Source organism: Protopterus annectens, chromosome 8.part1, assembly GCF_019279795.1.
Source record: "Protopterus annectens isolate FY-2018-M chromosome 8.part1, PAN1.0, whole genome shotgun sequence".
Lineage (NCBI taxonomy): Eukaryota > Metazoa > Chordata > Ceratodontiformes > Protopteridae > Protopterus > Protopterus annectens.
Window position 1 is genome coordinate 323,713,446 of NC_056742.1, and position 13,056 is coordinate 323,726,501.

At 42.1% G+C, this 13,056-nt stretch overlaps 1 protein-coding gene across 2 annotated transcripts in view; it reads right to left on the reverse strand.

The window, feature by feature from the left end:
• ZFHX3 (zinc finger homeobox 3) overlaps positions 1 to 13,056 on the reverse strand; it is a 928,642-nt gene that overhangs the window by 824,699 nt on the left and 90,887 nt on the right. The gene's annotated exons all lie outside the window — the stretch shown is intronic.

The following is a 13,056-nucleotide window of genomic DNA, read 5'->3' on the forward strand; positions in this document are numbered from 1 at the left end:
CTCTTCATCATGACTCACAAAATTTAGTATTTGAGCATGCATATTGATCCAAGGACACGGTCAGCACAAACAAACAGTGACAGTCAAGCAACAAACAATACAAAGTTACAACTAATAAGACCTGCGACAATCAGGCATGACTGTTGAAAAAGGTAGGAGAGTGGCACTGAAATGACAGAGACATTGCAACAATTGAGAAGACACCCTGACCCCATGTAGAAAATGGGAAAAAGGTGGTTGATGACAATGTTGATGACTATGAGGATGACGATGAGGAGTTACTAACAAGCTCAACAGAGTTCATTTATTCATCACATTAACTCACTCGATTCAGTACTTGATGTGACATCCCTCCTCTGGAGACCGAATCCTCACCACCGACACCTATAGGGACATTCACTTGGAAAAAAGATAGGTACACACAGTACTTCAGATGTAGCTCTCTGAACCAAACACAGTTGCCCTTAAGAGCACATTGGAATCATACTCAGTCTGGGGTCTGAGTCCCCCCCTTCTCTCTCCACACTCCCAATAAGATTCCCCACTGGGACAGCTATAGAGCCGAGTCATCAGCAGAGTGTCCCAGGCCAAGTCCTCCACCATTCTCTCTCTTTGAAACCATTGCTCTGTGTCCCTGCTCCAAGTATCCAACAAACAGACTCTTTGAGATTGGATTTTCACACACACACACACACACACACACACACACACACACACACACACACACACACACACACACACCCCCCCTGGGAAAGGACAGCACAGATTTATTAGCTATACCCCTCTGCCCAGACTATAAGGTAGATATGGCCATCAGGACACTCCAAAGCCAGCTACTCGAAGGCTATTGCAAGGGTGCCTAATTACACTGAGTAGAATTAATATTAACACAAATGGTACTGTTTGCCCAATGCAGTAAGATCTTCAGGAGTGGCCACAGTGTCACTAAATAAAGTACTCTTAAAGGTTAAAATGTTCTGTAAAGGACCAGCCACAATGAAAAGTTTAAATATATTTAATAATAAATAATAAAAAGAATATGAAAATATTAAATAGATGTTTTGTCTCTGGCTGCATTGAGACCTGTGAGACATATTTCTCAACCTCTTAGATCAAGAAATCTAGACAAAGTCATCAATACTGGGAGGACAAAAGCCCAGATTTTGCATTATAATGAATTTTCTGAATGATATGAAGTCAGAAACTCAAATGTATGTCATTATTTTCTGACATTAACCCTCAATGATTGCCAGAAAAAACACAATTTTATGTGAAATGGACCAACAATATGGGGCAAAAATCTGGACATTCTGCGAAAATCTGTACACCTTAGAGGTATGGTGTGAGATACAATTTTTATGGCCTAAATTAAGTAATTTAATTTCAGGATATTTTTCAAGTTAGCTGGACTGATGTTAACCTTTTCTCTTCCAGTATCCTCTGTTACAACATATTAATTTCAATAGTTACCATACAGTCTGACATACAGGTTACATTTCTGTTCAGCAGGACCCACTGTTGGCACATTCTTTAACACAAGCAACTTTACAAATACATTTTCATCACAAGCACCTGTACAAATCAGTTTGATATACAAATGACATATAATTCTCTACAAAACTCCAGCCAGATATGCCATACTTCCACTGCCCTACTTCTCCTGGCATAGCTGGCAGTACCTCACACAGTCACACTTGACTATATATGCAAATACAAGGGTACAAGCTACCTAGAATGCATAGACATTAACAGATGGCCTGACAGAAGGGATGCAAAGGGCAATATAGCAAGTTACAACTAATAGCAGATAAACCAACAGCCTCCTAGGAAGTAAAACAAGCGCAATAAACACATAAACATACTTAGTATAAGATTGCACCCTATGTCATTTACTTCAAAGCATTTATTTATTTCCATTTGTTAACCAGGTAGGTGAAGCGAGGTGCTCTCCTGAATCTTCAATCACAACCTAGGAGCTTAATACAATAACACAAGTAACAGAGACACATTATATTAATAAATAAGGAATGCAATGAGATAAAGACCCTTCAGGTAATGGTTATCCGTTCAAGTAAGGTTTAACAATATAAATCAATTAAATAAACTATAGACTAGGATGAGATTGCATTAAGATGAAGATAAAATCAACAATCCCAGAAATAAGTGACTAATAAAATTAAGAGAATTAAAAGAGTAACTGACTTGTAAATAATTTGAAATGGTTGAATCTTTTAACCAGTACTTAGAAAGCAGTCACATTTTGCTTCATTATGTAAGTGTTCCAGTAAAGTGCCTGTGAAGTATTGCAGTGATTTGCTATTTTTAATATCTTTTGGTAAGTTGTTCCAGAGTGCTGGGCCAGTTCTGGAGAATGCCCTTTCCCCTGTGGTAGTTTTGAATTTTGGTCTCAACGAACCTAAGACTGAATGTTGGATAATTCAGCAGGTATGGCCATGCAGTTACCTGAACCTGGCAGAGACATGACTGAACCAAGGCAATGACTGTGCTTCCAACAAACACCTCATTTGAATCAGAGATACAAGAACCATGTACTTAAACAGAGATGCATATATCATGGCCTCTCAGGTGATCCCAGCATATTCTTTACTCATTACAGGGGTACATGAATTTTGGTAGTTTTGGCTATCCCAGGATGCACCATACCAAGAGCAGGGATGTTTAAATCACTGCATTTTCAATGCTCCCTGTAAACATCTCTCTTGGTAATTTTGATAAACTGGGGCATCTCCAGTCATCCCAACATGCACCTCACTTCAAATGCATGAACCCAGTCATTTACAGTGACCCCAGGATACAGCCCATTTGATATAGTGGTGCATAAACCATGGCACCTACTCTGGTGATCCCAACAGAGAATTAATTGGTTACAGGGACAAATAAATCATGGCATTTCCTGCTATCCTAGCATATACACTACAAAATATAGGGATAATAAAATTAATGTCCTTAAAATGCTCTTAGCAGACAGTTCACTAAGTACACAGAAATATGCGTCATGGCATTTCTGTGTTCCCAACACATACCTCACATCATACATTTATGCATAAACTACATTGTTTCTGGTGGTCCTAGGACCAAACTAACTTCATACATTTATGTATGAACCACTGTTTCCTGTCCTCCAGCATACACTCTGTTTCCACTGATATCAACATAAACCAGTCCTGATATATGAATTTATCAACTGTGACATTTCTGATGCTACTGACCAAGCAACAGTTTATTTGGTGTAGGGGCACATGAAACCTGCAATGTCCAGTGGTGCAAGCATACACCTCACATGCAATAATGATTATACTTCTGGAGATCCCAGCATACACCTCACATGGCAGAGACATTAATGAAGACTAGTATTTCCTGTGTTCCCAGCATGTACACCACTATTCCGGAATTTAGTGGCATAACATGAGTAGCACTGGAATGTGGACCTTAAAGCAATGCAAAATAACATACGATGTTTGTCTTATGTCTTTAGTGTTACTGTTCCAGCTGGCAAAAGGTGCAGTGTATTAAGGCTGTGAACTGCAGTTCCTGTGGTACAGGGTTTGATTCCTGCAGCCTTCATTTGCCTGCTGAGTCACTTTGGAGAAGTCATTAATCAGACATTGCTCCTGGATCAACCCTGAAAACAGACTGTGTGCCCACTGGACACACAGTCCCTTTTCAGGGATTGTGTGTCCAGTGGGCTATCTGGTTAACAAATGGTTATTAGTGGTTATTAGTAGTAGTAGTAGAAAAAGCAAAGATGACTAAAAGACTTTTATTTACAGGTAAAGGCTGGAAGGATAACAACATACAATTAGTGTCAGTAAAACGTGAAGCTCTGTGGTATATCTGTATTAAGAATGTGTTCATTCATATCTGTCCACACAAAGTCACCCATCCACTCTCATACTCTGCATGCTTTTTAGACCATGTAAACAATACTTTGAGATTTCTAGACATAGGAGCTAATTAAAATAAATCGATAGCAACAGTTACAGGGAAAGAAGCTAAAGCTTTTTTGAATGGAATACTGCTAAAGGTAGCATAAAGTGACAGAAGCCACGGAGAGGGGCCACAATGGGGTATGAGACATATGTGGAACATTTAACTTAAAAGCTATAAAAAAGATGTTAAAAACAAAGCACCCAATACTATTACTGTGAGACGGTAAAATAAAACTGACTAAAAGTACATTCCTGAAAATGCGATAGGGAAGCTTTGTGCATTTGAATAACAATATACATGCTTGTGTAGAAACAGAGAAATTTACTATTTGTTAATAATTGCAATTTACCTAAGACTCAGTGACCTGAGAACAATAAAACAAAGTAAAGGTGTGTGGGGGGAGGGCTGCCCCTAAAAAAGTGCATTTTTTAGTTTGGTTCATTTGGCCATTAACCTCAAAGCCTTAAGATAATTAATGTGCTATTAGCTTATGTCTTCTTGGGCTATGAGCGATCTTTGCAAAGGAATTTGTGATTCATTGGTGTCTGACTTTCAGGATTCATATTAGATCTTGAATAACCTCTTCAAAATAATAACGTGTAAATAGACAGAGGTTGTCCACATTATGGCTATGTCTGCTCTCCATATGAAACCAGTTCAGATCTTGCTAATCATACCATTGGCTTATACTGACAAGAAAGGTCCAGTAACAACCATTGCTTTAACTTAGTTCATGCCCATGCAAGTATAACAACATCCAACTCCAGAAGTTCAGGGGACTTAAGTTCTGGTACATCTATTAATTCCAACACAGTCTGATCAAGGAATAAGAAATATGCAAATGCAGAATTATGTAACCAGAACAGAATGGCAACAATCAGTTCCTCCAACCCAGCAAGTACACCTCAGACGACTGAAACTCTCCATTTAGTATTTTCACTAAGCATAAGAAAGGGGAACATCAGTACAACGATTAAAACAACAAAAACTTGTCAAATCCTGTACGTCTCCTGCAGCTGTTGCCTCCATAAACAGTTAGCCGCTCAGCTACACAAACAGTTGGTTTTCTGTTTATCCAGCTTCCACCCGCCCAATGCCTCTCGGCTACAATTGCTCATAGGTAACTTTTACCACGCTGTGGTAAACCGAATGCAAATACCTGACTGTACACTCCAAGTGACCCTGTGCTCACTCACTCACTTCCTAGTTAGATTTTCCTTCCACTTCATTCAAATAACTTTAACAGTGTAACAGGATACACAGGTGTACTCAAGGTTTACACATCATACCGTTCACAAGACGAAAGTACACTGCAGTAATGTATTCTGAAACACCCTCCCCCACACAAACATGCTTCCTGGGAAAATGATCTTTTATTTCCACAATTAATGTAACAGAATTTTAAAAAGTGGGAAGGCCAAGAAAAACATACAGACCTTTCCAGATAACATTTTTAAACTTAATCTGAAAACTTAAACATGCATGACTTGGTGTGGAGTTGAAACTGTGGTTAACTACCATCTCTGCACTGTAGAAACTGTGGTTAACTACCATCTCTGCACTGTAAAGTCCTGGGGAATGGGGAGATACGGCATAAAACAGATGGGCCCAGCTTATGAACTGAAATATAGGCATTTGAATTGGTATGATTCTTATTCCGGTACAGGTGTGACTCAGTTGGCATTTTGCTCTGCTACAACTGCTGATGATTTTTTTTTAAAGAGAGGCTACTCTGTCTACTGACACTCATAAGGGCAGAAAATACAGCCCATGCCTGTATTTATATACCTAAGTGTCGTCTGAGGACTTGGTAACTTTCTAAAAAGTAATGGGGATCACGTCCAGAATGTAATAACGTAACTGCAAAAGGGAGAAAAATTCTGCAAAGTTTCAGCAGCAAGTCAGCTCTGACCAGGTACCACACAAGGACTCTAAGCTAGATGCTTGTTTGACTGCTGAATGCTATTAGAACCGTACAAAGCTCTTCTTCAAGATAAAATTCCTCCATTGAAAAGTTGGGCAAGAAGGCAAATAAGTGAAAGGAGCGGAAGATCAAGTCGTAATCAGAAGACGAGAACCATTTAAAAGTAGACTCAGCATGGCAGGGTTATCTCTGTGTCACTCTCATATTCAATCCTTGACAGGTCTGATACAACATAAGCCTAGGGCCACGCAATACAGACTTGCAGACAATTGTAAGCAGGTTCCCTCTCGCAAAAAGTCAGTGAATAATGTTGGAAGGGAAACTGTCAAGCCAGAGAGCAAGGAACAATTAAACAGAGCCATAACAGATGCAACAAGGGTCACTACAAGACAGATTTTCCAAATACTTTTTATTATACAAGTGAAGCTGGGCATCAGGGTGGCACCAGCCATATAATTAGAAATACATAATTCTAGAAAATGTGTAGCTTTTGTTTTTTGTTACACAACAGAGTGAGGAAACATCGCCAGGAAGAAATACAAAAATTACAAACTATTTGTATACAAAGTTGCTAGCCTCCACCAACTTCATTGTGTATGTATTTATAAACTGTGTGTGTGTGTGTGTGTGTGTGAAGGTGATGTGAACTCCATTACTACTCAGAAAAAGGAAATTAGTACAAGGCAGTAAAATATACACAGAAATGAAGAACTCACTTAGCAGACAAAGCCACTGGGGTTTTAGCACTCAGGCTGCTCTCCCAGAAGTCTCTGGAACATTTGGCTGCAGGGTTGCCACCTTTTTCATTTGCCCAAAATAGGACATTCCTTACTGAAACCTTGAGATTTTGCAGGACACCCCACAGCTGCTGCCAAAACAAAATACTTATTTTCAATTTACTGCCAACATAAAGTATTACTGCCTTTAATTGTTTATTTTGTTTTACATCATATTAATGTGTCTCAGAAATATTAATGTAGTTTTCTGCAGTATTTACAGGAAAATAAGAAAATATTTGTTCCTCCTAATATTATCAGGACATTTGTTACTTTTCATATCTTTTTACAGAACTAACTGCTCAAAAAAAGCAGCACAGGTAGAAAAGTACAGTTTTGTACCTACCATAAATGTAGATGTCCGATAGGCATGCATCTGCAGTCCTTACAAATGGGTTGTCCTGTCGTCAGGCAGCCCTTCGGTCGGCCGGATTCCAAAGTCTGGGTCTGGCCTCGGCTGGTGTCGCACTTCACCCGACGTCATAGCTGCAGTTCTTTGGGTATAAAGGCATCAGCCGACGCCATTTTCCTCAGTGTTTCTTGCCCCAGATGCCAGGTGCCCTCTAGGAAGGCTAAATTTGGATAAATGCAAATGGTTCCAAATAGTAGAGAGCACATAAAAATAAGCATGTATGTACATATATACAAACAAATACACCATAATAGATTCCCCCAGCTAGCTACAAGATGGGCAAATACCCTAGGAGTACCACAGAGGGGAAGGAGGGTGGGTAATCCTGACTGCAGATGCATGCCTATCGGACATCTACATTTATGGTAGGTACAAAACTGTACTATGTCCTTCAAGGATGCATCTGCAGTCCTTACAAATGGGTAGAATACCATAGCCAAACTGGGGGAGGAGGAGAAATAAGATTATGGTGTAGTTAAGATCCCTTGCAAAACAGCAGTGGCAAAACCTGCTCGGGATCTGGAGTATAAAGGTAAATTATAATGCTTGGCAAATGTATGCACGGAGCTCCAAGTAGCAGCCTCTAAAATGTCTTTGGTAGCCACTCCTCGTAAGAAAGCTGTGGTAGTGGCTGTAGCCCTTGTAGAGTGAGGCCTGATGTTTTCTGGAGTTTTCTTCCCATGGTAGGAGTAACAAAATCTAATGCAATTTCCTATCCACTTAGAGATTGTCTGTTTTGAAATTGCTTTTCCTTCCTTTCCTGTTGCATATGCTACCAGTAGCTGGTCAGTTTTTCTATTGCTCTTGGTCCTGCCCAGGTAGTAACGTAATTGTCTATGTACATCTAAGGTATGCAGCATTCTTTCTCCCCTGTTCTGTGGGTTGGGGAAGAATGTAGGTAGGTGGATAGCTTGATTTAAAGATACCCTGGAGACCACCTTTGGCATAAAAGTAGGATTACTTCTCATGGACACTCTATCTTGATGGAAGATCAGGAAGGGCTGTACTGCCATTAATGCCTGTAGCTCAGATACCCTTCTTGCTGAAGTGATTGCAAGCAGGAAAGCAGTTTTCCATGATAAGAACTGTAATTCTGCTGTTGCTGCTGGCTCGAAAGGAGGGAGTGTCAACTTTTCTAGCACAAAGTTCAAGTCCCATGCTGGCAATGGTGGCTTCCTAGGTGGCTTTACATTCTTAATCCCTCTCAGAAACTGCCTGAGCAGAGGATGTGAGACGATTGGAGGATCCAAGTTGTATTCAGCTGAAATAGCTGATGCATGAATCTTAATGGAAGAATAGGACAGGCCGTTGTGGAAGAGCTCTGCCAAGTATTCTAGTATGTTAGCTATGTTTACCAGTGACACATTTTCTCCTTTTGCAGTACTCCAAATGAGATATCTTTTCCATTTTGCTGAATAATTTTTTCTTGTTGAGGGTCTGCGAGCCTCCATGATAATGTCTTTAACCCTTTGAGATAAATCTGGGTTAGTTGGTCTTATGCAATGTTCCAGGCAGCCAGCTGCAGTGTTTTCAGGTTTGGATGCAGGGTTTTGAAGTTGTTCTGTGTTAACAGCAAGGGAACTAGAGGTAGAGGCCATATTTGTTCCCGAGACATACTCCTCAGTAATGGGTACCAATGTTGCCTTGGCCAGTCTGGAGCTATCAGGATGATCCTTGGACGGTCTTCTTTGATCTTCAATAGCACCTTGTGCATCAAAGGAAGAGGTGGGAATGCATATGCTGTCAGGTTTTCCCAACTGAAAGATAGGGAGTCCACTTTCCAAGCAAGTGGGTGGTACGTCCTTGTGCAAAATTTTTTCAGTTGGTGATTGTGTGGGGATGCAAATAAGTCTATTTCTGGTAGTCCCCATTTCCCTGTAATGGTTTTGAAGATGTCCGGATGCAGCATCCATTCGTGGGCATCCGTGGTAGTTCTGCTTAGGATGTCTGCTAGTATATTTTCTTTTCCTGGCACAAAAAGTGCTTGTAGCTGAATGTTGAAGCTCAGTGCCATATCCCAGAGGTCCATTGCCATCCGGCAAAGAGGGTATGAATGTGTGCCTCCCTGTTTGTTGATGTACCACATAACTGTGGTGTTGTCCGTTCTTATCAGCAGTTGACCCTGTCGAAGGAATGGTCTGAATGCCTGAATTGCCAGTTTTACTGCCAGCATTTCCTTTTGATTTATGTGTAGGTGCAGCTGGTCTTGAGTCCATAAGCCTTGTATGCACTTGTCCAGCATGTGTGCCCCCCAACCGAGGTCTGAGGCATCTGTTGTGATGGTCTGGCTTGGTTGAGTGCTGTGGAAGGGCAGTCCCTTGTTTGATTGACAGGCCTGAGCCCACCATTTGAATTCTTGTTTCAGGCATGGAATTATTGGAATTTGGGTTTCTAGGCTGTGCTTGTGCTGAGACCATAAATTCCTTAGGTACCACTGTAACTTTCTCATATGTAGTCTGGCATGTGGAATCAATATTATGCAGGATGCCATGTAACCGAGAGCTTGCAGGACTTTTCTTGCTGTTAGCTGGTTTTGCTTTGTTAATACCATGAAGTACAAAGGGAGTTGTTCCTGTTTTTGTACTGTCAGGAAAGCCATTTGTTTTGATGTGTCCAGATCTGCACCCAAGAAGGTTATCCTTTGGGATGGTATCAGCCTTGACTTTTTTATATTGACTGTGTATCCCAGGGCTTGTAGTAGATGAATGACCCTTTCCAAATCTTTTGTTAATTTGTTTTTGTTGTCCGCTTGTAACAGGCAGTCGTCCAGATAAGGGTAAATTTGAATTCCCTGAAGCCTGCAATGAGCAATTACTGATGCCAGGCATTTCGTGAATACTCTGGGTGCAGTAGATAAGCCAAAGGGCAATGCTGAGAATTGATAATGCTCTGATCCTGCAAGAAATCTGAGGTATCTTCTGCAATTTGGTCGTATGGGGACGTGCAGGTATGCCTCCTTGAGATCTAGAGTTACCAGCCAAGACTCCTTGCCCAGCATGGGAAGAAGCTGCTGTAGGGTCAGCATTTTGAATTTTGGAACAATGAAGTATGTGTTTAAAGCGGACAGGTCGAGAATAGGTCTCCATTGGCTTTCTTTTCTTGGTACCAGGAAGAGTCTGGAGTAAAATCCTTGCCCTTGTTCCATAGATGGTACCCTTTCTATAGCTCTCATCCTTAGTAAGCGAGTTATTTGTTCTAGAGCTTCTTTCTTCTGATTTGGAGGTAGGTTTGGCATTCCTCTCTTCCTTGGTAGAGTATGGAAGTGAAACCTGTAGCCTTGGTCTATTGTCTGTAAAATCCATTTGTCTCCTGTGATGTAATGCCAGTTTACTGAAAATAAGGCTAGCTTCCTGCCTAGGGGTGCCTCTAGTTGTTCCCTGGTAGGCGGTGCCAGAGCCAAGTCACTGTGATTGTCCTGTGGAGGTGGTGGTGGCTGGATCTGTGGCTGTACCTCGCTGGTTGTTAGCCTGCCACTGACGTCCCCTGTAGGCACCTCTGGATTGACCCCTGCCTCTTGAGCGCCTATTCCTGCCTCTCGTAGCTCTGGAGGAGTCTGGAAAGGACCAGTTTTTGGAAGGCCAGTTCCTGCTAAACCTTGGAGGCTGGACCTGTAAGAAATCCTTGACTGTCTGGACAGATTTTGCTTTCTCTTCCACCTTCTTCAGCACCTGCTGCGCAGGGGAGCCAAACAAACTGAGCTTATCCATAGGAGCATCTAGGAGCTTTGATTTAACATGGTCTGGTAAGGACTGCTCTGATTTAACATGGTCTGGTAAGGACTGCTCTTTTAACCATGCATGTCTTCTGATCACTGTGCCAGTCATAGCTGATCTAAAGGAAGCCTCCAGTGCATCATAGCTGCATTTTAAGGAATGATTACTGACCTGTTGAATGTTATGTACCATTTCCTGTACAGATTTTTTGTCTAATGGTTCATCCGAGGACAGTTTTTTAGTTAATTGGTCTAACATAAATTCCTGATACTGCATCATGTGGAATTGACAGTTCAAGGCCCTAGCTGAAAGAGTAGCAGAAGTGTAAACTTTTTTACCCCATCTCTCTAAGGACCTAGATTCCCTTTCAGAGGGGAGGGGGTTTTTGCTAGAAGTAGCTGCTACAGCCTTGGGTCCCTGGGAGATAGTTTCGGGGTCTGCAATAGGGGCCTTATACAAATGATGATGAGTGTCCGGGACCCTGTAGTACCTATCGGGCTTAGCAGGGGTCGGAGGAAGAGAATCAGGAGCAGTACAAGCATCATTAAAAGCATCATCCACAACAGTAAGTACTGGAGGTATGGCTAAAGGCCTATGTTGTGGCAAGTGCAGCAAGGTTCTAAGCCTTTTCCTAGAGTCTGAAAAATCCTGGCCCTGCCATTGAAATTGTTCCCTCATAGCATGCAAGGTTTCCCCAAAAGAAAATTCCTCAGGCGGAGAGGCAGAAGGAATGGACTCTTCTGCATCAGAGTCCTCATAAGGAGAAAAGGGGCCCTCTGGAGGGTTTGAATAATCTGATTCATCAGAGGAGCCATCTGAAGAAACTGGCTCAGGGGGCTCTACTCTAGACCTCTTCTCTGGAGGTGGGTGAGAGGCCCTGTCTGAATGAGGTTGGGATCCCCGGATCAAAGAAATGAGATCCTCTGCAAGACTAAGCATTTGTGAACTAGAGCTAGGCCTGTGAGAGGGGGTCTTAGCAGGTACAGATTTGGTAGATTTTGCTGCTTTCGCCCTGGCAAAGGCCTTAATCGACATGGATGCTGGAGGCCTAGCAGCTCCACGTGCAGGGGTAGAAATATCCAAAGGGATAGTATCAGATAAATCCTGAGAACCTGCAAGAGCAGGTGGGATTTCAGTAGCAGATTCAGCCAGGCTGGAGGAGGCCTCGGTAAGTGGCAAGCTTTCGGCCGGAGGAAGAACCGTGGACTCGGTTTCAGCCGAAACCGAGACACTCGCTGTTGGCTTAACAGCGGTTTCGGCCGAAACCGCGGACCGCGAGTGTTGGTCCTTTTCCTTGCGCTTTTTAGAAATTTGTGTAGTCGGAGTATCCGACGGCATAATGTAAGCAAAATCGGAGCCGAAAAACTCTTCAGCAAATTCCGACCGACGTCTAAGCGTCCGTCGGTTGAAAGAAGCACAGGCTAGACAAGCTGCTACGTCGTGGTCTGGGCCTAAGCAAGGTAAGCAGTAAGAGTGGAAATCTTTATGAGGTATTTGTTTCCCACAAGTTAAACAGTTATTCACTTTTTCTGACATCGGCTGAGGCAAGAAAGAGTCCCCAACGGGGTACTTAGCTTTTTAGAAGTCTTTGGTACTTTGTAGTAGTAATCTCTGGTTCTGACCGACCGGCACTTGAGAACAGCTTCTGCTTCAGGCGCCACGCGGCAAGAAAGACTGAGGAAAATGGCGTCGGCTGATGCCTTTATACCCGAAGAACTGCAGCTATGACGTCGGGTGAAGTGCGACACCAGCCGAGGCCAGACCCAGACTTTGGAATCCGGCCGACCGAAGGGCTGCCTGACGACAGGACAACCCATTTGTAAGGACTGCAGATGCATCCTTGAAGGACATCATCAATTTGTTTGTTGACACCCCTACTGTTAAAATTTGGAAACTCAGGGGTGGTGGAATACGATACAATTTGATGGAAATTCTTACTCCAGTTCCCCCCATGTATACAACATGTGAGACTATGCCGCAGGTGGAATAGGAAAGAGCCATGCCCATGGAGATGTTAAAATGACATTGTACAGAATATTCATCAGGTAAACCAGAAAGTGGTTGCACATTATGAGAATATGAAAAGTGGAAGAAGATGCCCACTAGTAAAAAAAAGGTGAACTAAGTGGACCAAGTTGTTATCTGCCAAAAATGTCCAAACAAGAAACAAAAAAGCACCCCCCTCAAAAAAAAAAAACATATGTTAGCTATAGTTAGCTAAAGTTTTCAATTCCTGAAAATAAAGTGTCTGCATGGGGAAAGGATGAATGCATCACCTGG